The following is a 27,180-nucleotide window of genomic DNA, read 5'->3' on the forward strand; positions in this document are numbered from 1 at the left end:
TTTCTAAACTGCTGCAGATGGAACGTGTTAGGAGTCACCTATTGTTGTAATTTACTTAATTAATTGAGGAGTTGGGTAATAAATGATGGGCTCTCAGTTTTGTTAGAAAAAGAAATGTGAAAGTAAATCTCGTGAACGAGTCTAATACTCTTGTGCTTGTTCTCCATTTGGGGTTTGTTCTTGTATCTGAACTTTGGCTTAGAAATTCAAGTGAAGTAAGTAATAGATACCCCAGTGAAGGTGCAGTAGGTTAGGAATTTGAGTCAGGGATCTCAGGGATCAATGTGTATCACCTGCGTGCTGGTAAGTGCTCTCCTAGCGTGATATCAGAATGAAGATTTAGATCATAGGGAGAAAACTGTCAAAAGTAAGACAGGGCGAGGCTCCAGGAAGGGGGAAGCAGAAGCTGTGGGCTGGCTGTGGGTACGGAACGCTCAGCTCAGTCCCTAGTGGCAAACACAATGGGGATCTGAAACAGGTGCTGTAGGTGTCTCCCTCTAGGTTGAGTCAGTCTGTCAAGCAGACAGCATTCTGCCTCTGATTCTCCTGTCTTTTGTTCAGATTTGGTTTCCTGGGGTATTTTCATAGGATGTCAGTTTCCTGTGGGAGGATTGCAAAATCCTTTTTTGTAGCTCTTTTGAATGATGAGTGGAAGGAATCGTTAACATGCTTTTTTGTTTGTTTGTTCCAAAGAAGAAAGTCAAAAGAACAATTTGGTATTAACCTAGCGACTTTAATTTTCACATCAATAGAAATAATTGGTCTAAAGAGAAGATTAGAGCATGATATTTTTGCCTGCATGTGTGGATTGTAGTACTTTAGATTTTTAATTACTGTACTTATAAATAATCTGAGGTGTATTGGTCCAGATACTTGAGCCATTATAGTAGCTTGTTGCTACATAAACTTTCCTCCAGTATTTGCATTGTGGACGAAGTCATTATTTGGGACACTGCCTATTTTTGCCCGCCTGTAGGAGCTAACTTTGTTCCTGGCAGCGGCTGTTGCACAGAGCCCCATGTATCAGACTCAAAAAGGAAGCCCTTCTATAAACATGAGGCAAGAAGGATGAGTTTACCTTCAGTCAAGTGGCTGTTTTCAATCCTGGACTACATAAGTACCCATGCCCCCCAGCGATAGTAGGCGAGCGTTCATGTGGGCACACTGCTTTTTTCTTTTTTCCCTTCTAAGTAGTAGATGTATAGGAGTAAATCACTGTGAATTCTACTGTGGCAATATCTCTAATCATATCTAATCATTCACCAGACATTTTCTTCTTCAATACATTTACCTTTGTAATACATTTAGATGACAATCACAAAAAGGTTTTGTCCCAAGTGTTTTGATTGTCACAATAAGACTTTAATATAACTTTTTGGATATGTCCTCACAAACCATGAATTTATATACTGCAATGCCAGAAATGCATTATAAACTATATATTAGATTACAGAACTATCACCAAGTTGTTGTTTTTTTTTTCAGTCGTTGTGTAGCTAGCTGGAATACAATTAAATTGCTCAGTGGAAGTGACAGAGGGAATCAGAAGAGCTTGGTGTTACAGAATGTAATTAATGTACCAGGGTGTTTGGAGATATATGAAACAAATGCAATTAACCACCTTGCTGCTGGAACAGCAGTAGCAAGACATCATTTCTCCCCTTCCCTCCCTCCTTCGTATCCTAGCTCCCTCCCTTCTTTCCCGCTCTCCACTCACCTTGCCCTTCCTGTCCCACAGATACACCTAGGACCTTTGTTCTGTTTTAACATTATAGGATAAGGGGGTAATTTGTGTCTGGGCCATAACTGTGCAGCAACGTTCATAGTAATGTAGTGAAAAATGCCCAAGATTGAGGAGTTGAAAAGGTAGTATTAAATTCTTGTGTGTGTGAAACTAGTTTTTGTAGTTAGCATCTACTATGTCCAAAGCAATGGAAACTGTGGACACTTACTGAATTAGTATGCAAGTCATATGTTTGACATTGGATTGCCCTTGGTTTACCCCCTAATGATGACAGCCCCTCCATGGGGATTGTTAAAAATTGGGGATGTAGACAACACTGCCCTCTAGGCTATTTCAACACACTGGGATTGTGTGTTTACATATATAATGAGGGGGTTGTTTGTAGGATCTCTAAGCCTTCTTACTTTTCCAGGGTTCTATGATTTCTAGTTACTTATTATCCTTCTTAGAAGTGTGTGCTTATTCTCCCCATGAATTTCAAATTTAGAGAAGCTTGTACCATTTGAAAGATATACTGACTCTCCTTGTGCTAGACACAGAAATTAATTTTATTCAGTGACAAATGATACATAGATTTGCATTGAAATTTGCTTGGTGGGTTATTTATATGTGCATTTTTATAGTATATGAAAAATGTTAGAGTTTTGCATCCTCATGAAAGTTATGTGCCATTATTATTTATGATTTTTCTGTATCTTGTGTCTGTAGGAATCTGTAGAGAATAAATATTAAGTTAATTGAGAACTACAGGCAAACTTTTCTATTTGGGATGTAAATAAAGATTATCTCATTCGATACAGATTAATTAACCAAATGCAGATTTTTCCTTACTATTATGTATGAGAATATGTATTGAATTTAGCCTTTGTTCTCCAGATTTTCTTTATTTTTAAATAAGAATATGGTTTTGTAATCATTTACAGGGAACTAATATGAACTGTCACAAGACTGTTGGATTATATCTATATTAAATACATTGTGTCAGTTCAATAATTTTACAATACTGGTGAAAAGATGTTTTGCCTCTCACTGCTGTGGCCTCTCCCGTTGCGGAGCATGGGCTCCGGACGCGCAGGCTCAGCGGCCATGGCTCACGGGCCCAGCCACTCCGTGGCATGTGGGATCTTCTCGGACCGGGGCACGAACCCGTGTCCCCTGCATTGGCAGGTGGACTCTCAATCACTGCACCACCAGGGAAGCCCGAAAAGATGTTTTTAAGATGAAAATATTTCTTGTCTTCAATCCTTAACTGTTCTAAAATGAAAATGGCACTTGTGATATTTGGAGAGAGAAAGATGATACGTGTGCATGGTGCAGATATATAATCTCATATAGGTTTATAGGTTTTGCTAAAGTGCTTCTTTCAGTAATGGACTCATTATTGTAGCTGTATGTAGTCCATTTCAGAACTTAAATTGCATATAAGTAACCTGAAATTTCTTCTTGCAACTATACACTAATACCACGTTTGAATTGGCTTTGTTTGAATAACCTTTGATTCTAGGCAACATGTGGACCATAAACCAAAAAGATTTCTTAATACATAGAGAAAAGAGTATATTAAAGAAAAAAAAGGTCATGATTTTACCAAAAAAAAAAAATTCTAGTTATTGCATCCTTGAGCAACCTGTATAAAATAGCATCTTTGCTAATAAAAATATGGATATGTAAGAACATTGCCTACATTTGGATACATATATAGTAATGAAGGGAGCTTACGTATGTAGGATGTGTGTGTTCAGTAATATCTGCTTCAGTAGCTCCTGCAGTCCATAGGAGTTATTTATTTATTTACTTCCTATGTGCAATTTGATTTTTGAAGAGTTAGAAAAAACAGATTTTCCTTTTTTTTTTTTTTTTCCCCCCGGTACGCAGGCCCCTCACTGTTGTGGCCTCTCCCGTTGCGGAGCGCAGGCTCCGGACGCGCAGGCCCAGCGGCCATGGATCACGGGCCCGCCATGGCTCAGGGGCCCAGCCGCTCCGCGGCATGTGAGATCCTCCTGGACCGGGGTACGAACCCGTGTCCCCTGCATCAGCAGGCGAACTCTCAATCACTGCGCCACCAGGGAAGCCCAGATTTTCCTTTTACTTATTTCTATTCCTAGCTCTCCTCCTACTCCTCCTGTACCACCTCTTTCTCTTCCGCCTTCATTTCTTCCTTCCCCTCCTTCTTTTTTGGACCCAGTGGAAAGAATTAAAGAAATATTTGAAGAATGAAGAAAATAGGTGAGAGGTGTCTTGGATAACAATTTAGAAAATCTGCATTTAAAGGAGATATGTTAATAATATTTTAACTTTGGATATACCCAGTTGGGGTCTTGACTCATCGTTTTTCTTTTACAATCCTATAGAGCTTGATGCAAACTTATATAGTTCTTTTTCCAGTTTAGGCAGACAGACGTCTACAGACCTGAGTTCTAGCAGAAAGTTATAGAGTGCTATATTAGAGATTTATTTTCAAAGAGAAGTATTGTTATGCTTCTTATAGTGTTTCCAGGTATAGCCCTGTCAACCCAAATCAATACATTGATGTTGTTAATGATTTTCTTCTTTTTTAAATTATTGAGTGAAGCATGAATGAATGATGACATAAAGTCTTTTAAGGGGAAATTTCCATAAACTCTGGCCATGTTTCAGCATAGCAGAAGTCTAATATAGCATCTAAAGTGTAGCATATTCACCCAAAAAACCTGTCTCTAACAAAACAACATTGGAGTGATCTAGGCCTCAATCCTTAGTGTTTTTTCCTCCATTTGCACCTAATCCTTAATGTCTTTCATCTGGTCGCATGGGTTTTAAATACTTCTTTATTCTGATACTTCTCAAATTGCCCTAATCACTTGTGGAAGAATGTAAATTCCATGAGATTACAACTTGGCTCTTCTATTTACCATGGTATCTCCAGCGCCCGTACATTACTTAACATATCCAGCTGACTACATGACATCTTTGCTTGATATCTAAGAAGAATATATCAGACTTGGATAGTAACTAGATTTGTTGTGGTGATCATTTCCCAATGTATACAAATAGCGAGTCATTGTGTTCTACACCTGAAACTAATATAATGTTGTATGTCAATTATACCTCAATAAAATAATTTTTAAAATGAATATACCAAACTCAAGCCAGGGATAGAATTGGCTTCTCCTTCCAGTCATCTCCAGCTCAGTGAATGGCATCACTATTCACAGTTTTATCATGACCCAAAACTAGGAATCATTTTTGACTTGTTCTCACAGCCCATATCTGACTTGTTAGTAAATCCTTTGAAATATACCCTGATACCTAAAATTTTATGCGTGTGTTTGTGAGTGTTTCCCCAACATTTTAATATAAGCATTTTCAAACATGCAACATAGCTGAATTTTACAGTGAACACTCATATTGCCATGTAGATTCTACCGTTTTTTACTATACTTGATTACCACATATCTATCCGTTTACCCATTCCTCTAGGCATCCATTAATTCATCTTCTTGTTTTGATGCATTTTCAAATAGATTCCAAATGTTTCTTACTAATTCAACCACTACCATCCTGGTCAAAACCTGGACTATTGGAATAATCTGATAAATGATCATCCTGCTTCCATTTCTGTTCTTCCTATCCCCACACCTTACCTCCAACCAGTTAGTTCTCTGCCCAGTAGCCACAGGGACCTTTCAAAAGCATGTAAATAAGATAATGGCAGCACCTTGCTCAGAAGCTTCTAATGGCTTCCACTGATAACTCTTCGCAGTAGTTTACAGGACTCTTCAAATTCAGGTCCCTCACTGCCTCTCTGACCTCATCTGTTCACACTCCCTACTGGAACCTAGGTTTAGACCTTGCTTTTTGATGTTTTGTTCCTGACTCAGGGCTTTTGCATTTGTTCTTTCTTTCACCTGAAATGTGCTTCCCCTGATCATGGCATGGGTTTTTTTCAATTGGTTTAATGAGTCCCTATCCAATATCATCTCTTCAGATATATGGACCACCTAATGTAAAAATGCTCCCCTCAAAACACTATTGGACTACCCCCCTTACCTATCTTAATATTTTTCTGAGCTCTTATCACCTTCTTAAAGTTTATGTGGGTGTGTGAGCACGTGTCCACACGCACATGCACGTGTTTGTATAAACAACCTTGAAGGCACCCACATTGTACCCTACTTGCGAGCTAAGAAGTTAGACTGCTACAACTTCATGAATGCTGGCAAAGGACATGAAACTCCTGGGTCACAGGTGGTAGATTTCATTAGTTATGTCACAGCAAGCAGCATGACTTCATGTTTGTATAGATTTACCTTTTCCCTGAAGACCCTTAGGGGCAATGCAGTGGGGGCCAGGTAGATGGTGCACACACAAAGCTGACGAGCCCTGAGCTTGGGAACCAGGATATTTTATAGTGGACGATAAGGAAATCTGCCTAACCTTTGGCCTGGAGGGAAACATTGTCTTGACTATATTAGACAGTAAGCAAATCTTGACTATATTAGACAGTAAGCCTTCTGTTCTGAAGGGAGACCGTCTAGAGTTTAGAAGACTGTTAGCTGTATGCATATGTTAGTATGATTATTGTCTGCTTCTTCTACTGAGCTCCTAGGGCATGGACTTTCCTTGTCTATTTGTTTACCTGTGTTCCTCCAGTGCCTAGAGCACAGGATGACACATAGTAGAATCAAGTATTTGTTGAATAAATGAAAATGTGCTTATGGAGTGCTTTTGAGATGTTTCTTTTCATGCCCTAGCCCAACATGTGAAACGTTTACCATTTGAACTAGGTTTATTTATTTATTTGGGGGTGTGTATTTGTGTTTGTCTCTCATTCTCTCTCTCTCTCTTTAGAGAGAGAGAGTTATCAAACATGCATATTTTGACATAAATGACATCATGATTTCTGATGATTTAGTATTCCACCTTTCACCTGGCAGGAGATATAGAATTGACTATTTGCTTTGATATGTCTCTTTTCTAACCAAGAGTATTTTCAACAATGGTGTGACTTACATGGTCACTCCCAATCTCCATACTAACACTGTTAGATGTTTTAGCACACTGTTGAGTGGTGTATATATTTTGACAGGGCACTCCTTCAAATGATTCTAATGTACCTTAATAGGACCACATACACTCTTATCTGACTAAGGCATTTTGACTTATACAATGATATCTAGTCCAAAAAGTGAGACTTTTCTTCACCTTTGGGGCAACTTTTCATTTAAGCATTAGCAACAGATAAAAATGATTACTTTAGTTCAGGCATAGAATTAAAAAGAATACTTTAAAAATTGGTCTCCAATTATATAGCTCACTAATACTTGAAAAAGAAGAGGAAGATTAAAATACCTGCAGCAACTGGAATTACCCTACCCTATCTACTGTTATAATCATCATGTCTAGGACCCTATTTACCATCACTGATACTAAACTGAGATATACCCAGGAATTTGGCAGGTAGGACCCTCTTTATAGACCTACTTTTGATTTTAAGAAAATAACTCAAAGGAATCTTACCGGAAAATTTATTTTTTAAAACTGAGATAAAGCAAACATAGACATTCTCTAAATTTTGCTGCTTAAATATTTTCCCCCAACAACTTCACTGAAATGATTGAAATATAATTCACATTATATTTCACAAACAAGTTACTCATGTAAAGTGTACAATTCAGTGGTTTTTAGTGTATTCAGAGAATTGTGCAACCATAACTACAATCCAATTTTAGAACGTTTTTGTCATCCAAAAAAAGAAGCCAAGTATTCTGCTCCTTATCTGCCATCCCTTCCCCAGCCTGAGGAAGCCACTAGTCAACTTTCTGTCTCTGTAGATTTGTCTATTTTGGATATTTCATGCAAATAGGATCTTACAATATATGGTCTTTTGTGACTGGCTTCTTTCCCTTCATCTAATGTTTTCAAGGGTCATCCATGTTGTAGTGTATATCAGTACTTCATTCTTTTTTATTGCTGAATAGTATTCCACATCATTTATTCTTTGAATTATCAGTTCATGGACATTTAGGTTGTTTCCACTTTGGGTCTATTATAAAGATCGTTGCTATGAACATTTGTGTATTAATCTTTGTGCACACGTATGTTTTCATTTCTCTTGGGTGTATAACTGGAGTGGACTTGCTGGGTCATATGGTAATTCTGTGTTTAACCTTTTGAGGAACTGCAAGACTGTTTTCCAAAGCAACTATACCATTTTACATTCCCACTCGCAATGTATGAGGTAAATATATTCTTTCAATTCACCATGGAAAGAAAATGTTGAACGGCCTTTACAAGTTGGATATAAGTTTGTAGTGAGACAATTTTATATGATAATAATATGCTTTAAGTTTCCAGTAGTCCTAATTTCTTTCTTTTTTTTAAAATTATTTATTTATTTTTATTTTTGGCTGGTTGGGTCTTCCTTGCTGCACGTGAGCTTTCTCTATTTGGAGTGAGTGGGGGCTACTCTTGTTTGCAGTGTGCAGGCTTCTCATTGTGGTGGCTTCTCTTGTTGAGGAGCACAGCCTCTAGGTGTGCAGGCTTCAGTAGCTGTGGCACACAGGCTCAGTAGTTGTGGCTCGCGGGCTCTAGAGTGCAGGCTCGGTAGTTGTGGCGCACGGGCTTAGTTGCTCTGCGGCATGTGGGATCTTCCCGGAACAGGGCTTGAACCCGTGTCCCCTTGCATGGGCAGACAGATTCTTAACCACTGCGCCACTAGGGAAGTCCAGTCCTAATTTCTAATCCCTTCAGTGATTATCTTCTCAATGTTCTTCAGTTGTCCTGTAAAGTTTTACAAATGAAATTAACCCAAATTGAAATTGTCACTTTTAGCAGAGACTTCAACAATACTAAATGTAAATCACAGAATGATAACATCTCAGAGCTAGAAGAAGTTTTTGCAGTTTTGTGGTACAATTCTCTTGTTGGTTGGACAGATGGAGAATGAAGCTCAGAGGTTTTTTTAAATTAATTTTTATTGGAGTATAGTTGCTTTACAATTTTGTGTTAGTTTCTACTGTACAGCAAAGTAAATCAGCTATATGCATACATATATCCCCTCTCTTTTGGATTTCCTTCCCATTTAGGTCACCACAAAGCATTAGTAGAGTTCCCTGAGCTATACAGTATGTTCTCATTAGTTATCTATTTTATACATAGTATCAATAGTGTATCTATGTCAATCCCAATAACCCAATTAATCCCACCCTCCCCTTCCCCCCTTGGTGACCATACATTTGTTCTCTACGTCTGTGTCTCTATTTCTGCTTTGCAAATAAGATCATCTATACCATTTTTCTAGATTCCACGTATATGCATTAACATACGATATTTGTTTTTCTCTTTCTGACTTACTTCACCCTGTATGACAGTCTCTAGGTCCATCCACATCTCTAAAAATGACCCAATTTCATTCCTTTTTATGGCTGAGTAATATTCCATTGTATATATGTACCACACCTTCTTTATCCATTCCTCTGTTGATGGACATTTAGGTTGCTTCCATGTCCTGGTTATTGTAAATAGTGCTGCAGTGAACATTGGGGTGCATGTGTGAAGCTCAGAGTTTTTATGTGCCTTGTCACATAGCCTATTGCTGCTTAGTAGCAGAGCTGAAACTAGAGTCCAGGGATGTTTTTTATCTCTATACCACACTTCTCTCAAAAGACTATTTCCAGCTTCTCAACCCTGGAACTCCTTAACAAGAGTTCCAGGCTCTTGTAACTAACCGAAAATGGCCAGCTGTTTTCCGAACATGTCAACAAGGGAATTAGCTTGAGATACCTTGAGGTTATTCATTTGATTCAGCACATGCTTATTGAGCACCTATTTATAAACAAAGCACCTTGCTGAGGGCTCTGTGAGGGACATAATGAAGTTAAATAGTTCCCACCTTCAAGGAGATGATTCTTTAGTAGGGAAGATAACAAATATTCAAGTCACTAAAATAATAGTATCCGGTAAATGCAGGGAGCAGGGTGTGAGGTTGAAGGAACACACAACATAGTCTGGGAACTCAGAGAACGAATAGATGATTTCCAGCTAGTGCAATCTGGGAAGAGTCAACACCAAATGGGTCACTTAATGTGGGCCTTAGAAGAAGAGTGAACTTTTTTTTTTTTTTTTTTTTTGCGGTACGCGGGCCTCTCACTGTTGTGGCCTCTCCCGTTGCGGAGCACAGTCTCCGGACGCGCAGGCTCAGCGGCCATGGCTCACGGGCCCAGCCGCTCCGCGGCATGTGGGATCTTGCCGGACCGGGGCACGAACCCGTGTCCGCTGCATCGGCAGGAGGACTCTCAACCACTGCGCCACCAGGGAAGCCCAAGAGTGAACTTTTAATAGACAGAAAGATTGGAAATTGCATTCCAGCAAAAGGAATAGCAGGAGGAATGGCATGGAGATGACAAAGGTGTGCTAGGGGAAAGGCAAGGAGTCTAGTTTAATTGTAACATAGTTGTATGGAGGGGCAGTGTGAGATAATTACTGAAAGGCAGTCAACAAACACTACTGAGTGAATAAGAGCAAATAATTTAACCATTCTGAGTGTACTTATCTTTAAAATTGGCATTATAATAGTGTCTTCTCAAATAGCTGATATGAGGAATAGATGAATATATATTAATCACACACACACACACATATATATACCCATGTATGTATATATATATGTATATGGAACATATGTGTGCATATATATTGATATGTTATCATATATGGAATTAGATGTGTATATATATGTAATATACATCTGTATGTTACATATATATGTTATATGTGTAGAAATTATATTAAAATGCTTTGAACAGTGCCTGGTACTTACTAAACCCCAATTAAGTGTTATTTATTATTATTTTTTAGTAGTAGTAGTATTTTTATTCTATTGGTATTCCTTTCCTAGTATGGAGTAGAAGTAAATTTAAGAGGACTTTTTCTATCAGGCTAATCATGAACTACATTTGAGATGCGTTTCACGAAGATTTTCATATAACCTTTCAAGCATGAGTCTTCAGGTGACTAAATAAGAACTTTTGTTGCCTCTTAAGGGGACTCATCTGTGTCCACACCTATGCAACCGTGACAAACGTGCTATGACATGTATGTTTCCATTGCATCATGTGCTGATTACAGAGCAAATGGGATTCCCAAGTGAGTGGTATTATGAATGAAAGGAATAAACAAGAGAGGCATACTACAAATAGAAATTTGTTAACAAACAGAACATGCTAGTAAAACCCTGCGTTTTGGTTCACATTTACTGATTTACATCTTTTACTTGGTGCTTTTGATATAAAGTATCATAAAGATAAATCTTTTAAGAGACAAAGCTTACTGAATTCCAAGTAAACACTTCTAGTACAGAAAATATTTAAAAATTAACATTGTCTCCACTCAACATTTTTTTCCTGAATAGCCCACTTATCTTTCTTACATCTAGTATAGACATCATTGATTCTAATACTTTTTACAATTATCCATTAACCAGATTTGCATATTGAGTGGTTGTGTATATATCAAGGATAACCTGACTAAAGCAAAATCATTGCTATTGTGGAAGGGATACACCATGGGTGTCCAGAAGCTGTGGACTCCAGTTTAAGCTTTACCACTAATTAATGGTAGGACTTAAGATTCTTATATAAAAAAATAGATATTTGACCGTGTACTCTTCAACGTCTCAGGCTTAAGTTCTCTTACTGTAAGTCATTTTGTTAAATGTCCTATCATTTGCATTATGTTTGAGTACAATTAAAGGGGAAAATTTATCCTGGAAAAAAATTATCCCAAACCATAAATATCCATCTTTGAAAATAATGAGTTATTGTGCAGTCTGCATGGGGGCTGTATTTTGATATGGGCTTAATGATTTGATTATGGATAATAGTCAAAATCCACTAGCCTTATGATTCACATCCACTTTCATTCGTTAATGACCAATGGTACTTACTGTTTCTTTATGAATAAATGGGATTCAAAAATTAAATACTAAAATAACAATAGTCTTAAGCCAATGTACTTGCTAGTTTATGGCCACTGTGACTAGAACTGTATGTGATATGGCAGTTTTAGCTCAGGAGAGGGGTTAACAGCCACTTTTTTTTTTTTTTTTTTTTGCGGTACGCGGGCCTCTCACTGTTGTGGCCTCTCCCGTTGCGGAGCACAGTCTCCGGACGCGCAGGCTCAGCGGCCATGGCTCACGGGCCCAGCCGCTCCGCGGCATGTGGGATCTTGCCGGACCGGGGCACGAACCCGTGTCCGCTGCATCGGCAGGAGGACTCTCAAACACTGCGCCACCTGGGAAGCCCAACAGCCACTTTTTAATTTCTGTTGTAAGGATTGATGTGGGATCTCTTCCCCTAGTTTTTGGTCCCAAGCCTTTTTGGAAATGAACTGGAGAACATGGAATATAACTCAACTGTTTCATTACACTGCTTTTCAAGCTTAAGCAAAGAACAAGGAAACAATTTGGTATTTAAAGGATTTGTCCAAAACCTGTGCAACGGTTATAACCAATTTAAATGTTCATAAGTAAGAACAAAAAAGGGAGAACTTTTGACTTTCAAAAAAATTAAGTCAAGAGGTTTTCTTTATAAAGAAAAGGTTATAAATTTTATAAATCAACGTTATAGCCATACTTTAAAGTTTAACAATATATACTTACAAATACTAGCAAATGCTCGAATACAGGACACTAATTTGTTAAGGTACATCTGATAATTATAAAACGTAGTTTTCAGGGTTACAGTAAATTAAGGGAAATTCAGGATGAACCTAGCAATAGGCATTCTAAGTTGAGTTTTGTATCTCTTTATTTTAAAGTGAACTTTAATGTGTGGTCAAATAATGAGTAGTTATTGAAAACTGAGTTAATTGTTGATCTATTAAAACTAGAGCAGGCATTTCAGCTTCCCCACCTTAAATATGCAACAGCTTGTTCATTCTAAAACACCTTTGCATGTCAACAACTACAAGATGCCTTCACCCAAATGCAAATTATGCGAACCCCTCCCTAACTGCATCTGCATCATTGATTAGAGGAGATACAGAGTAAGAAGAATGTTACCTTTCAAAAAGAAAGTGCCCGGTAACTTAACATACCTCAGCATTTTTTTCATTCAAAATGGGCTGTGAGGATACTTTTCTTCGAAGCAGTGATAATCTCAAGAGTTAAAAACTAACAATGAAAATGTATTTCCATGGTACCTGAGCCCTGTACTTACAAATCTTCAAGCTGTTATTCAGTTGAGGTTTGCAGCCTCCTTTTCTTCTCACAAATGCTGTTGAATAACTTCATCAGAAAAGAAAGTGCTAACAGAGTTCACAGGGGAGTTCCTCACTGGCTATCCTGAAAACTTGTAGGTGATTCTGCAGCTAAGTACAAAAGTCTTTAAGTGTTTCAATTCGCCTTTGTGATTTGAAAGCCTGGATAATGCGAGCTTGTAATACAAAATGAAAGAATAAAGAATGGGAAAAATATGTACACCTTTGGGTACAGATTTTGGGCAGAGATACCTCTTATCCCCCCCTGCCCCATACACACATGACTGTAAGATATGAATAAACTTCTGAGTTGTTTGATACCTGCCCTCTACTCACAATCCATCAGACAACTGTTATTTTATGAAGAACATTTCCTGGGCTATGAATTATTATTGTACTTTTCTGTTAAACTGTAACACCTGTGATGTTCACCAGTTGGATCTTATGAAACTCCCCAGATTTTTGAGCTGCTCAGTAAAAGCGTCTCATCATGTTAAATTTAAATTCCAAGTTCGTGTAACTTTTCTTTTCAGAAAGTGGTTTTTATCTTTCTAAGCAGCAACTAAGCATGGCATGCAAATAAGACAACTAGGCAATTGCTTTTATAGTCTATCTTTCTCAGGGTGCAATTCAAAGCTTTCTGAACTTGGGGTGTTACAGGAGTTTATGTGTGATCTTTGCATTTGAAATAGTCCAGGAAGTGCAAGGATATACCTGGGAGAGGCAGTCTCTATGAACAATGAGGAGTGAGGGGGTGTTGGAAAAGTGAAGAACGGAACATTTGAACGAAATGAATTGGACCAGCATTTGAAACTCTGCTCTATAGCAAGCGGACAAGCTGATATTTAGTTCTATGGATTGTTAACATTCACATAAAACAGAATTATTTAGCATTTACTGAATCCTTTTTGATAATCAATTTGGGATCAGATGCAAAAGAACATGTGTCTGGCTTTGTATGACCCCAAATTCTTCCGTTTTCCCTTTGAGCAGATGACATGGCTTCTTTGCTGTCTGATATTGGTTGCTAGGAGAAGTGCACTGGTCTGGTCCCCTCTTATCCAGCAGTAAAACTAAAGAGTGTATTGAATAAGAAAAAGAGAGGCGGAACACAGTACAGGCCATGAATCATGACTTGTCTCCAATATGTCCACTTTGCTCCCATTTTTTTCCCCTTTAAACACTTTTGTTTTTACCAATGATGCTTTCTTTCAGCTGCTATCTATAATCCTTTTGGAGCCTGAGGGGAAGAGGGTTGCTAAAGGGAGGCTGTGCTGCTAAGAAGTCCACTCAGCCCTAATAAAAGCCTTGAGAGTTATTCATGGGGCCACATTAGTGAGAATGCCCTACTCAGTGAATAGCATCAGTCAGCTGCCTTTGAAATCCAGTGATTAATACCTTCTGTTTTTAAGGGCGGGGGGGGGAAGGCAGACAGGAAAGGTCTTCATACTACTTTGGCTCTTTTGCAAATTAGATCTTATATATTGTCAATGCTTTTGAAAAAGAAGTTGCTAAATTTTCAATACCACCAGTAGTCGTTAAAAAAAATAGTGTTTCATGAACTGTTAATAGTGGCTATTGTCAGATACAACTGAAATGGTAAAAATGTCCCAAATGAACGCTTATAGGAAAATCAGTTAGCCATTCTTATATTTTGGCAATGTTTTATGATGACCATCAAACTAAAAGCACGATGTTAAGTGATTATATTCAAAATGTTGTCTACACCGATCTATTTCACAGCATCCAAATCACGTTTTTGTTTGTTTGATAAAGAAACTAATTACAATACACTTGAGATTTTAGAGAAACATCTAATGAGAAAATGTTAAGGGTGGCAGGTGTTTGTTTCCCGTGAGCACTTGGATATAAGGGGCAGTCAATGATTTACAAAGAAGTTCTTATATATTGATACGTATATATATATATATGTATACATATATATATACACATATATATGTTTATATCTATAGGCTAGTTTAGCATAAGGGATTTGGGATGTTATCATTATAATCCATCCCTATGACCTCTCTTTATATATTTTGATTGCATTGAGTACATGGCACAGTTCAAATAAAGTTGTGTAAGGTTTAGAAAGCTTGCCTATCATCTGAGGTGCATAGACGGAAAAGCTTCTGGTTTTGGTGCCCTGTGTAGGCAACTAGAAAATGCAAGGTGGTGCTTCTTCATACTGTTTTTCAGCATGATTCTAATGTCATCCAGGCTGTTATTATTTAGATGGTAATTTAAGCCAAGCCTCAGTGTTCTTTTAAAATTATTCTAATTCTTCTGTTCATTTTACATTTATTTTTGATGTAGCAGCTTAGTCTGGCTCTTCAATATGTACTCATGTTCATTAAAAAGGCTTCACTGGAGTCTGAATATGAGAACAAACAACATTTAAAGAACTCGGCATGATGCCTCCTGTAACCTGTTTGTGACTCTGTGGAAGTGAAATATCTTGTTAAGAGGTGGTAATACCCAAGGGCAATCAGAGATAAAAATGTAACGACTTGGTGGGTGATGTCTAGAGATCAGCTTTGAGTGAGGTCTGATTTAACATCTTTATTAGTGACATAAAGGAGAGGACAAAATGATAAAGAAATTGACATATTTCAACATTAGCAAGCTATCGGGAACTTCTTCCCCCACCAGCTACCCATACCCCCTAATGAACATAGAAATGATTTAGGAAACTTTAGGCAGCAAAAATTGTTAGCAGATTATGAACTAATGCCTTATTCCATATATAAATGTAAAATAATTCTTCAGGGAAATAATCAGAAACCTAGATATCTAACTAGAGAGAGAAGCCAGCAAAGCAATAAAACTGAAAGGGCCCAGGGGATAAATATGGGAGTGGAGACCAGGAGAAAATGCGATTCAGATTAGGAGTGTTATGTCCCAGTTTTAAAGGTCAGGGGATTATAGTGCCCATTTAGGGAGTATTGCATCACTGACTGTGGAGATTCTCTTTCAGTGAGCGTGGCTTAAGTGCAGTTGAAATACTTCTTTCATTTTGCACTTCCTTGCCAGAACATGAGTGTGGGAGAGAGATATTGGCAGAATAGAAGCAGGAGTGAGTAACAAAGACAGATTCTTTTGGAAGATGTCTGTCCACTTAAAACTAGAGAAGGATGTACTTATTGCCTCTGTATATCCTGACCTATAGAGATGAGAAACAGTATTGAGATGGATCCCATTAAACTTTTTCAAATATTGAGGGGAAAGATTGGCAAAATGTAACCACGTTTAAAGTATTTCACCAACCACTTTTCATAACTAAATCAGAAAAACTTGGAAGCAATGAGTTATGCTCAGGGAGAAAACACTCATATTTTAACATTTTTGTTGATTTAAATGATAGGAGATGCTTAATGCGAAGTTGCATCGTATTTCAAAGGAAGGATAATAAACAATGAGTCCACTATGTAAATAGACAAGAATTGTAATCAGACTCATTGGCTGAGCAGGATCCAGAACATAATCTACTTTCAAATTAGTGAGGTCTTATTAGACATGCACCCTTTGGGGCTATACAGTTTAAGAGAAATGTGAAATCCTTGATAGTCTCTGTTCTGTAGAGAACTGCAAGATGATAGCAGGAGTGGAAAATACTGTGTAAGACTGGCTTCATGAGTTGGCATTCTTTTTTTGTGTTTTTCCTCTGGTCTCAATATTTTGAATAAATTATTTGGAGGGGGCAGAACAATATCCTGTCATTGGTTTTAAAAATCACCTTTCTTGGTTTCAGACATTTTCAGTTGTTTGATAGGCATCATATACAAGCTAGTACCTGAGCTTGGTGATTATTTTATATCATTAATGATAAGCCCAAGAGAACAGAAAGAATGCAGAGTTGACTGCCAAGGCTGATCAACGCCATCCTGATCTAACAGTCTTCTGGTACCTGTGCTAAGAAAGGGAGCATGATGCTGTGAACTGGGGTGCCTTAGAACTTCAAGAGCCAGGTAGTGACTATTTCTGGCTTTGCTGGCCATAAGGCATCCTTTGTCACAACTACTCAACTCTGCCTTTTGAATGGAGAAGGTGGCCATAGACAATATGCAAATGAATGGCAGAGTTTTGTTCCAGTAAAACTTTATTCACAGACACAGAATTTTTAATTTTTTAAATAATTTTTTCATCTCACAAAATAACATTTTTCTTTTGACTATGTTTTTTTTCCCCTATGGTTTTTTCCCTATGGTTTAGAAATGAAAAAAAAAAAAAAATTCTTACCCACAGGTCATAGAAAAACAAGGGGTGGGCCAGCTTTGGCCTAAGGGTTATAGTTTGCTGTAGAATATAAATCATTGCTTTTTCTTTAGAGGAGTAGAAGAAAGAATGTGGTGGGATGGGGCAAGACGCAGATGGAGCCAGAAAATGAACCCCCCACACACACTGCCCATATTATTTCTCCCACTTCATCACTCTTCATCCATCCTTTCAGCACGTGTTCAGAGTGCACCTACTATGTGCAGTGGATTGAGCTCTTTAGATCCCAAGCGCCGACTTAAATACTGTCACTGCCCTCAAGTCCTGCTGCAGTTGAGGTATTTGTACATTGCGCTGAGAACCCCATGCAAGGCTGCCTAGAGAAAGAGAAAGCTTCCTTACTGATTCTCCCAAATCGGTCCCCAGCAAGGGTCCTCCTGCCTGGTGTTGCTCATGCCAGTAGTTCAGAAGCAAAGTAAAGCTTTATTCTTTGATCAGAGACTGGAGAGGTGGGCTCTCGCTCTAGAGTACACAGCTCTACTGACAGGCCGTGGGCGGGGCTGCTTTATAGCGATCCCACCTGCCGGCGTGAGGCGGGGCCTGGTTCTCTCGGGGAAGTCGCAGCTGCTCTGCTCAGCCTCCAGGTGGCGCAGCGTCTCTGCGCACGGCTCGCCGCCGCCATCTTGGATTGAGTGTTGTGCGTGGCTTCTGCGCACGGTCCCCGAACTGAGGTGTCAGCGCAGCAGTTTCTCAGGAGGAACTCTGGTCTGGAGGCCTTGAGGCAAGACCTCTGCACGGGGCACCCTATGAGCAAGTGAGACTAGGCTACGCATCAAGGAAGGGGTTAGACCTTGTCTTATCGCCTAGATTCTATCTTATTTTCCCCCGGGAACCTAATGGGCTTTGCAGGTGACAGCTTCACACCTGTCAGGTAACTTGAGCAGAGTCTTAGAAAGAAAAGGAGTGTTGCGACTGCCATTTGGACAAGCGGTTGTGGAGCTCGGGGATAGGGCGGAAGGTATTTAAGGCATGAGATTACTTGATATGGTGTTTCTGGTTGAAGTATAGGTGCAGAGAGGAGATTCCTCACTGGGAAATGGTGTTGGAGGGTTTCTTGAGAAAGGCTCAGTCATGGAAGGAAGGCAATGAAAAACTCACCTAGAGGTTTTAAAGTTGGTTAATGTTGTTCAAAAATGCAATATGGGCTTCCCTGGTGGCGCAATGGTTGAGAGTCCGCCTGCCGATGCAGGGGACACGGGTTCGTGCCCCGGTCCGGGAAGATCCCACTTGCCGCGGAGCGGTTGGGCCCGTGAGCCATGGCCGCTGAGCCTGCGCATCCGGAGCCTGTGCTTCGCAGCGGGAGAGGCCACAACAGTGAGAGGCCCACGTACTGCAAAAAAAAAAAAAAAAAAAAAAAAAAATGCAATATGTGACCTCTATGAGGGTGGTGTTAAAGGTGCAGAGACCAAAGGCAGAGAAAGCCCTTTAAGGCTAAAATGGTGAAGGCATAAACAAATTGTCAGGAGATATGAAACAAACTATATTGTCAGTGTATGTGAAATGGATTAAAAAACTATTGAGGTAGATTTGACAGAATTGGACTGGCGGTGGGAGAACAAAGGAAAGAAAGAAAGTTCAGGAGAAAGTATTTTTAGAAGTTTAAGTTCAAATTGGGAATTTGAGAAGGTGAGTCAGAATTAAGACACCTCCAATTCTATTTGTTTTAATTGTCTTTCAGATTAAACAAGAAATATTTTTCTTCATATCCTTTTTTGCTGCTCCTCTAAAGTTGAAAAGTTGGTAGTTCTTTTGCTAGGTGTGATTTCTTCACGCTCTACTGTTTTGGGCTGGTGTAAATTTGAATTCAGCTTTAGATTTGCGAGTAATTTAGAGGTATGACATCAACTCCTATGTACATGCTTTCAATTAAAAATTTGTAGTTCCATTTATATAGAGAATATAGCATCTTCAAAATCAAGAAAAGATTCACGAAGCTTTCCAAGAAATCTCTACTGCCTGTCAGTATATAGCAAGGCCCATGTTTGCATGTCCATTTTATACCTGCTGAATTGTACAAAGTAGGGCTCAATGTTAGATGAATTAAATTTGTCCTTTATAGACAGCATGTTATGCAGAAGCCAGTAGAGGTTATATGGTGGTTTATGTGGTTTATATAGGTGGTTTATGCCACCTGACCCCAAATATGTTCAAGAATAAAACTTCCTGTTGAAGTCAAGGATCTAGCTTTCTTCCAGTAAAAGAGGAAAGTATTGCATGGAGTGTAGCAAGTCTGGACAGTGGCTCTTCAAACTAAGTATATTCCCTGTACCAATGTGGTAGTTAATTAACTACTCGGCTGGACGATAAAGGGCTGGGAGGTTGTATAAGTGAGATTCTATGCTTGCTGTACAATTACGTGCTGGCTCCTTTCCCCCAGTCCATAGAATTCTCTGTATTTGTTGTTCCTGATGTAAAAGGGTGATAGATAGAAATAGGATGGATCCAGTATCTCAGTAATTTAAAAGTAAAAAATAAGATGGACAGTGAGGTGATGAGGGCCAATTCCTAGAGTTACAAATTGGCTTTATTTTTTCAATTTTATGTTACTGTCATGCTATGGGGCCATATCATAGCTAACGTTTGAAAGCATATGGGCATTGTGCCATAACATCTGCAACCAGTGATGGAAAGAGGCTAACTCTGTACAGTTTCATCAATATGTATGTGTTTTATATCTATATCTATCTATCTATCTATATTTGTTAAAAGTGTAATATATCAATAATGAGATAAGAGTCCCAATAATTAAGTGCCTGCATGTTAAATTTGGAGGTATGGTACAGGATAGAGAGGCAGTCATTAATATTTAGAAATAACATACAAAAAAGTATTCACCTGGAACTCACCCTTGTATGATTGTATGCTACTTTTATAGTTTGATTTTTTTTTTTTTTTTTTTAGATTTTTCTCTGTTATCCAACTTCCTTGGCCTCTTCCCATTAACATCAAACACTTTTGTAGTAGTATGATGTAGTATTCATCATTCTGTAACACAGAGCATATAATATTGAAAAAGATGCTCTTGGTGTTAGGGGGTCTCTGCATAAAATTCATTCTCCTGGTGTTGTTATTAGGCCAGTAAATTGCATATTGTATTGATGAAGGGACTTTCATTCTCATAATAGTCTGTGAACTCAGGAGGGACTAGTTTGCTGACAGGGTGTATATAAATGACTAGAACTATAGAAAGTCTCATAGTGAATCTAGAATAGAAATATAGATGCTGTAAAAGAAAATACAGTAGACTCATTTGGGGCATACATAAATGACTAGAACTATAGAAGGTCTCATAATAAATCTGGAATAGAAATATAGATGCTGCAAAAGAAAATACACTAGGCTCATTCTACTTTTTATTCTCTTCATTGTGATCTCCTAACCTGTTATCCTATCGCGATATTTCTCAGTACCTTCAATTTCCATTCCATGTAACGCTTATAAAGAATTCTCCAAATATATATATATGGAGAGCTCATTTAAGTACAATATATTCAAATGAAACCTAATATAAATCGGTTTGGACTATAACTTGTGTAATATAAATATAACTAAACTACATTTTTGTACCCCGAGGAACTAATCAAAACCAGTAGGGTAACTTTATTATACCCAATACCAATCAATTTGTTTCTATAAATTTATATAACTGCCAGATCATTTTTTACTTTTTCCCCCTCTAATTTCAAGTTTTAAAAGTAGGGTCAAGTTAACCAAAAGAAGGTTTGTGAGGTGAACTTGGTTTGGCAAAATGGTGATTGTTATAACACAGCCATTTTAAGTAGCGTGAATGCATTAAATAAAAAAGAAGTAAATAGAGTGGTTGAACTGTCCTTATAAATGAGTGCACAGTACTAATAATATCTTTTGGGAGAGGATTTAGGACATATTTTGTAGGTATTTATCTCACAATAAGAGGAAAGTTTCCTTCAGAGAGAAAACATTCGATCACAGGAAGGCCTGAAATATTTGAGTAACAAGTTTGTGAAGCCACACTCGGTCTAAACAAGTTCTGGCAAGATAAAGTACTCAGAATAAGACAGAGAATGGCCACAAAGACCTACTACTGTTTCCCAGCTCTTTTCTGTAATGTAGCTAAGACTCTCTTTGATGAAGTCATCCTTTCTCTATTCATTTGTGTAAAAACACATTCTCCCCCTTACTTTTTTCAAAGGAGGTGGTATTTAGTAAATTTGGTAGAGCTTATGAAGACCTAATTTTATTTGATGAGATTCACTCAGATTAGCCAATAAAAATAAAGGTGTATATTTGTAAATGAAAGATCCTCTAGCTTATTATTAATATCTTAATTCAAGATGAACTTTTATTCACCAGAACACTTGAGAACTGTGTAAAATTTTATTTTGGATTGTGAGAAACTAGCAATCTTTCATTTCTTGAAATTATATGGGCAGTTTGAAAAATTAAAGACTGAAATACTGGGAACTGAGCATATAGGAAAAAAACATATAGTATATTTAGTGTAATTTTCACAGCTCTAAATATATAGGTAACTCAAAGCTTAGATACAAGATATACATTTTTTTGGCAATTACATTAAGGATTGTAGATACAATAACATAAAAATAACTTTTTTCAAATATATTGCTTAATATTTCTAACATAAAAGGGTTGAATTGAAGCCATAATCATAATCCATAACACACACAATGTGTTTTGTAGATCAAGGAATATACATGTACAAGTATATATGTAATATATGTGTATATAGACATGCGTATATGTGCACACATATACACATAAATGCATGCATGCACACATATACAGATATACTTACAATGTAGTTAAAAATTTATGCAACCAAGTTGAAAGGCTTTGGCACTTCTATCCTTTTGTCTTAACATACATGTGAATTAGTTACTGGCATGCAAGCCATCCTTTCTTGCTTTGAATTTTATAGTGTTTCTGTTTAATATGAACTTGGATTGGGATTATGATTGAATTTTGTCATTACGTGTGTGTGTGTGTGTGTGTGTGTTGTTTTTACCATCAGAAAAAGGAATAATTACAAATTTGCTATTAAGAAAACTCTATTAAAATATTGGGGTAAGAAATGTCTTTAATGTCTTTTGTTAAGTTTTCAAATATCATGTGAATAGAATGTGAATAAAAACCTTTGGGCATAGATGCTTTTATAGATGCTTTTAGCTTAATAGCAAACTATGTTTATTCAGTTGCCTTGAGACAAAGTTCATGAAAATTAAAACTACAATACTCTAATGTTTAGTTACCTGAAAGTTCCAACCAAATGTAAGTAATATCCACAGTAACCTTGTTATTGTAATTTAAAAAGACAAATTGTGTGCTATCTGGTACATCCTGCCCTCTGTTCCATAACATCCCTGAGAATGAATCTGTAACTCCTCTTAGGGCTAGTGAAGACCTCAAGTGATATTGTTAATACTCTTGAAAAAATAAAGGAAAACAATGGGTCTGTGGGATATGGCACTTAGGGATAAATTGTTATTTTTAAAAAATTGCATCTTGCTTAGCTATTTCCAAGTTTATGACTATTATTACTAGTTTAGATGATGGTGCAGATGCACATTTTTTCATTAGTTCTCTCAGAAAATATTTACTGAGCAATTGCCTTGTGCTGGGTGCTTGGAATCGGGTGCTGAGCTTTCAGTTTAAGCTACGAAACATCTACAAAATTTAGTTTGTTGGACCTGGAGGCTTTTGGAGAAGTTATATTTATGCTGAGGACTGTGGGATTAAAGATAGTCACGTGAGGGGTGGGATCTGGGAAGAACATTTCAGACTGAGAGAAGGTCCTGAAGAGGGTGGGAGGGGGAAACCTGTCACCTTTGAAAACCTAGAAGAAAAGTAGAGGGGGAAATTGCAAGCCAAGGAAAAGTAGAAGAAGGCTGGGTTTAATGGTGCAGATTATATGGATAAGGATTCTAAACTTTATCCTAAGACAATGGGAAGACACTGAGAAGACACTGGAGCGTAGTTTTGCTCCTAGGGGCATTTCCAGGCTGGTAGAAGAGGTCCAGTGGTAAATCGGAATACTATAGAGTGCAGTTAGCTGTTAGCTGTGGTTAGTTGTTAGCTGGAGGTGGCCTCAGGAGGCTATGAAAGCATAATGACCCAAACCATTCTTGGGGGGAGGGTTGAGCTAAGGATTCTGAGGGGGATACCTTGGGCTGAGTCCAGACTAAGAGTTAGCTAGAAGCATCGCCAAGCCCTCACCCCAGACCAGTTACATTAAAAAGGCTGGGACAGGAGGCTGGGTGTCAGTTTTCTAAAAGCTCTCTTAATGATTCTTCACACTCATCCAGTATGGACAGTGAGAAGGTGGTAAGGAATAACACAGGAAGAGGTTGCTGAGGAACTGGAAGTCAGTCGGTGAGACTGGAGCAAAATGGACGATGAGGGGATGAGTTAGAGAGATACCTAGGAGTTTGGCCAAAATAACTAAAGAAATATATAAATAAAATAAGTTTCAATTATGCTGCAATGAGGGATGCAAATAATGATTGATAGGATCTCCTGTCCCATCAACTCCCATGACTCTTTCTTCATCTCCCTGGATTGCATCTTATTTTACTTGAATTGTAATAATTTATGTATAAGCTTTATGAGTCACACTTATGTTAGGCTACTTCACGTCAGGAGCTGTTTCCACCTTACTTGCTATCGCTTGTTGTGGGTAGCAGAGAACTGTACTTTTATAAAGTGTTCAGTTGAATTAAATTAAAATGGTCCACTTCATTTAAGTCTTCTTTGTCCTTACTTGTTCTAGACTAAGCAAAAGCTACTCTTTTCCCTTGGTTTTGCTGAATTCATCAATGGTGTGTGCAAATTCAAAATGATCTATTCATCACAATATTTTCCTGAATATACACAACTTATGTATTCTGAATTTGGGCTATCTCCTATCTATATCTGTGTGATTAAATCCAATTTATCATTTAAGAATATTCATAATGTACACTTTGTATTGTAATTGTTAGTTTACTTACCTGGATGGAAGGAAAATCTGTTTTCTTCATGTTAATTTAAAAGTCTGCAGAAAAATTAATGTGCTTATATTACTGTTGTTAAGCTTTCCTCTCATGAAATTTTCATGTTTTATGTTTCATTTTTTTTCATTAATTTTCATAGTTTTGGTTGTAAAGAGTTGACTTTACTTAAAAAATTACCTTAAGGGAATCCTCTGGCAGTTCAGTGGTTAGGACTCCGTGCTTTCACTGCCAACAGCCGGTTTCAATCCCTGGTTGGGGAACTAAGATCCCACAAGCTGTGTGGCGTCAACCAAAATAAAAAAAAAATTACCTTAAAAAGCAAATATATTAAATTATGTCAGTTTATTCCTTTCAAAGAAAGAAGATTAAAGTACAATATAAAGATTAGTTTATAAGAGTTTGTAAAACAAAGTCCAAGCATATGAAAAATTTGTAGTAAAAATATATTTATGTAAGTTGCAATTTTCTATTATACATATTTTAATAAAATAAATAGTTGAATACTAATGATATTTCAAAATATAATAAAAACACATATTATTCTAGAGGAAGAAGTGCAAAAGTTTGTAACAGTTTAAAAATTTGTGATGTTTAACTACTTGAATCAGAAATATCACAATTTATGTAATAATAATTTGTGCTTTTTCATTCAAATATTTTTCTTTTGTTTCCCGAGGAAAAATGGAGGGTGAATTATTTTCTATGATAAAATATTTTCAATAATGATTCCTTGATGTTCTCATTTCCCATTTTTCTGTTAGTTTGATGACCACCAGGGGGATATGGAAGTCTTGATAGCATTAATGCTTCAGGCAAGAAATAGTTTTCTGGAAAGTGACCAGAATTATGTATCTCCCAGATTTGGGAGGCAGGGGTACTCACAGAGTATTTTTATTCAATGATTTAAATGCAGGGTGGGTCTAGCTTAATCAAGGCCACTACATTAATTTAGGAAAAAAATATTTGCAAGAACTGCATATAAAATAATAATAATAACAATAGTGTTTAATAATATCATCACAGTCTTTCCCTAAGGAGCTTCAAGCGCTTGGCTATTGTCTCACTAATTCTCAGAAGCTCCCTGGGAAGGAGTAGGGCAATAAATCACATGTTGAAGAGAAGATGATTTTAATCGGCTATTAGAAATAGTTGCATTCTTAGTATGTATAGATTGGTCAACAAAAGTTGCAACTCATTTTTATGGAAATACACTTACTCTCTTTCATTATAAGAAATGGATGACCAAACAAAAACTTTCTTCAAAATTAATTGTGAAATATAGCTCATTGTTTCCCTTTGTATTTTCATTTAATCACAATTACCTGTCATTCCTATGACCTATTTTCAAAATTCCATTAAAGTCAGTGAGTAACAAGATTCTTAGCAATCTTTAGTCAGGTGTCATTTGACCATCGGTGATCAAGATTGAGAGCACCTTAAATGAGGAGTTTCAATCAATGGCCATCATCCATAGTATTGATTAAACACTTTGTTACCTTAGTAATGATCCAAATTTTAGACATTTAGAATTGATTAATTTTAAGATACAATTAAAATAATAAGATAATGTCACTGCATAATTAATTGAAAAATTAATGGAATGTGAAGGTAAATATATATGTTTCTCTTTGAAAATAGTGCCTTGTGCACTATTGGATATACAGATGACCTTTCCACTCTGAGGTCAGAGTTCAAATTAAGCCTTGGGTCCTAGGTAAATTGAGATGAATGGTTTGGCCTCTGTCCCTCGTGTGAAACTAGTCCATATCACAGAATCACCATACATCTGTTTTTGCAAAATTGGCGTAATTGGCATTCTCCTAAGATTTTGTTGGCAATGAAGCTGAAGCTATTTCTTATTACAAAGGAAGATTCTTGTATAATCATGGCTTTTTAAAAAATGTCTGTAAAAATGGCCTAGAATAGGTCTGTTCTTTTTTGAGAAGGGAGGATTATGTCTCATCATCATCAATTTGGTAATTGATAATAGCACAATAACACTTTTACTAAGTGTACATTTACTAAGATAGGAACACCTATGGGAAATGACATAATAAAAAAATGAAATAATTTTGAAGAGGCCACCTTCTTGATCTTACTAGTAGTTTTATAACTATCTTCATATTGAGAAAAATAAAGATTGTTTTTATATTCTAATGACTTGAAAGTTATTCATATTTATCATAAACTTTAAAATTTAAATGCATAGCTATGATATTAGATGTCAAAAGACATTTGGCAATAATAATTCTGACAATATTAACTGCAGGTGGAAAAAATCTTTTCAAAATCAGCTCTTTGTTCCATAGGTTCCTCTGTTAATAATAATCTACATAATTTCTCATGTATATTAATAGCATGTCAATTTAAAAAATAACCTTAGCCATTCACCCTATGGCTTTTTTTTGTATACACATAAACGATGTGTATACAATAAACTAAAGGACTAAGAGTGGGCAAAATAAGTTAATGTATACATATATAATATACTCTATATAATAAGGTCTGTGTATACATTAACTTATTTTAATGTATACATAGTCCTTATTATATAGTGATGTATACGTTAATGTTAAAGATGTCCATATTTCAATTACATAATTTATCTACATTTTAGGGGGATGATTGTTTTTATTTTTTAATAGTTTTTGATAGTACAAACAAGCAACCTAAAGAATTTTTAAGGAATGTTTACTTAGTGCTGAGTATTGCAAGATTGTATTAAAACATAGAACAGTTATCCGCATTATCCACATGTTTACTCAAAATAAAACATACAAATCTTTAGTAGACTTGCAGTAAGTTTTAAAATGAACACTCATGTTCAGGTTAGCAAATTTTAGACTCTTCATTTGCTTTTGGATTAAATATCATTTTAAGAAAAAGACCCTCTTCCCTCCTCCCCCACTCATACAACATACATGCATACCC

The 27,180-nt window shown here is 37.1% G+C and overlaps 1 protein-coding gene across 15 annotated transcripts in view; it reads left to right on the forward strand.

Moving 5' to 3' along the window:
• Positions 1–27,180, forward strand: part of ROBO2 (roundabout guidance receptor 2) — a 1,648,891-nt gene that overhangs the window by 1,064,451 nt on the left and 557,260 nt on the right. The window lies entirely within an intron of this gene.

The sequence above is a fragment of the Globicephala melas genome, chromosome 4 (assembly GCF_963455315.2).
Source record: "Globicephala melas chromosome 4, mGloMel1.2, whole genome shotgun sequence".
Classification (NCBI taxonomy): domain Eukaryota; kingdom Metazoa; phylum Chordata; class Mammalia; order Artiodactyla; family Delphinidae; genus Globicephala; species Globicephala melas.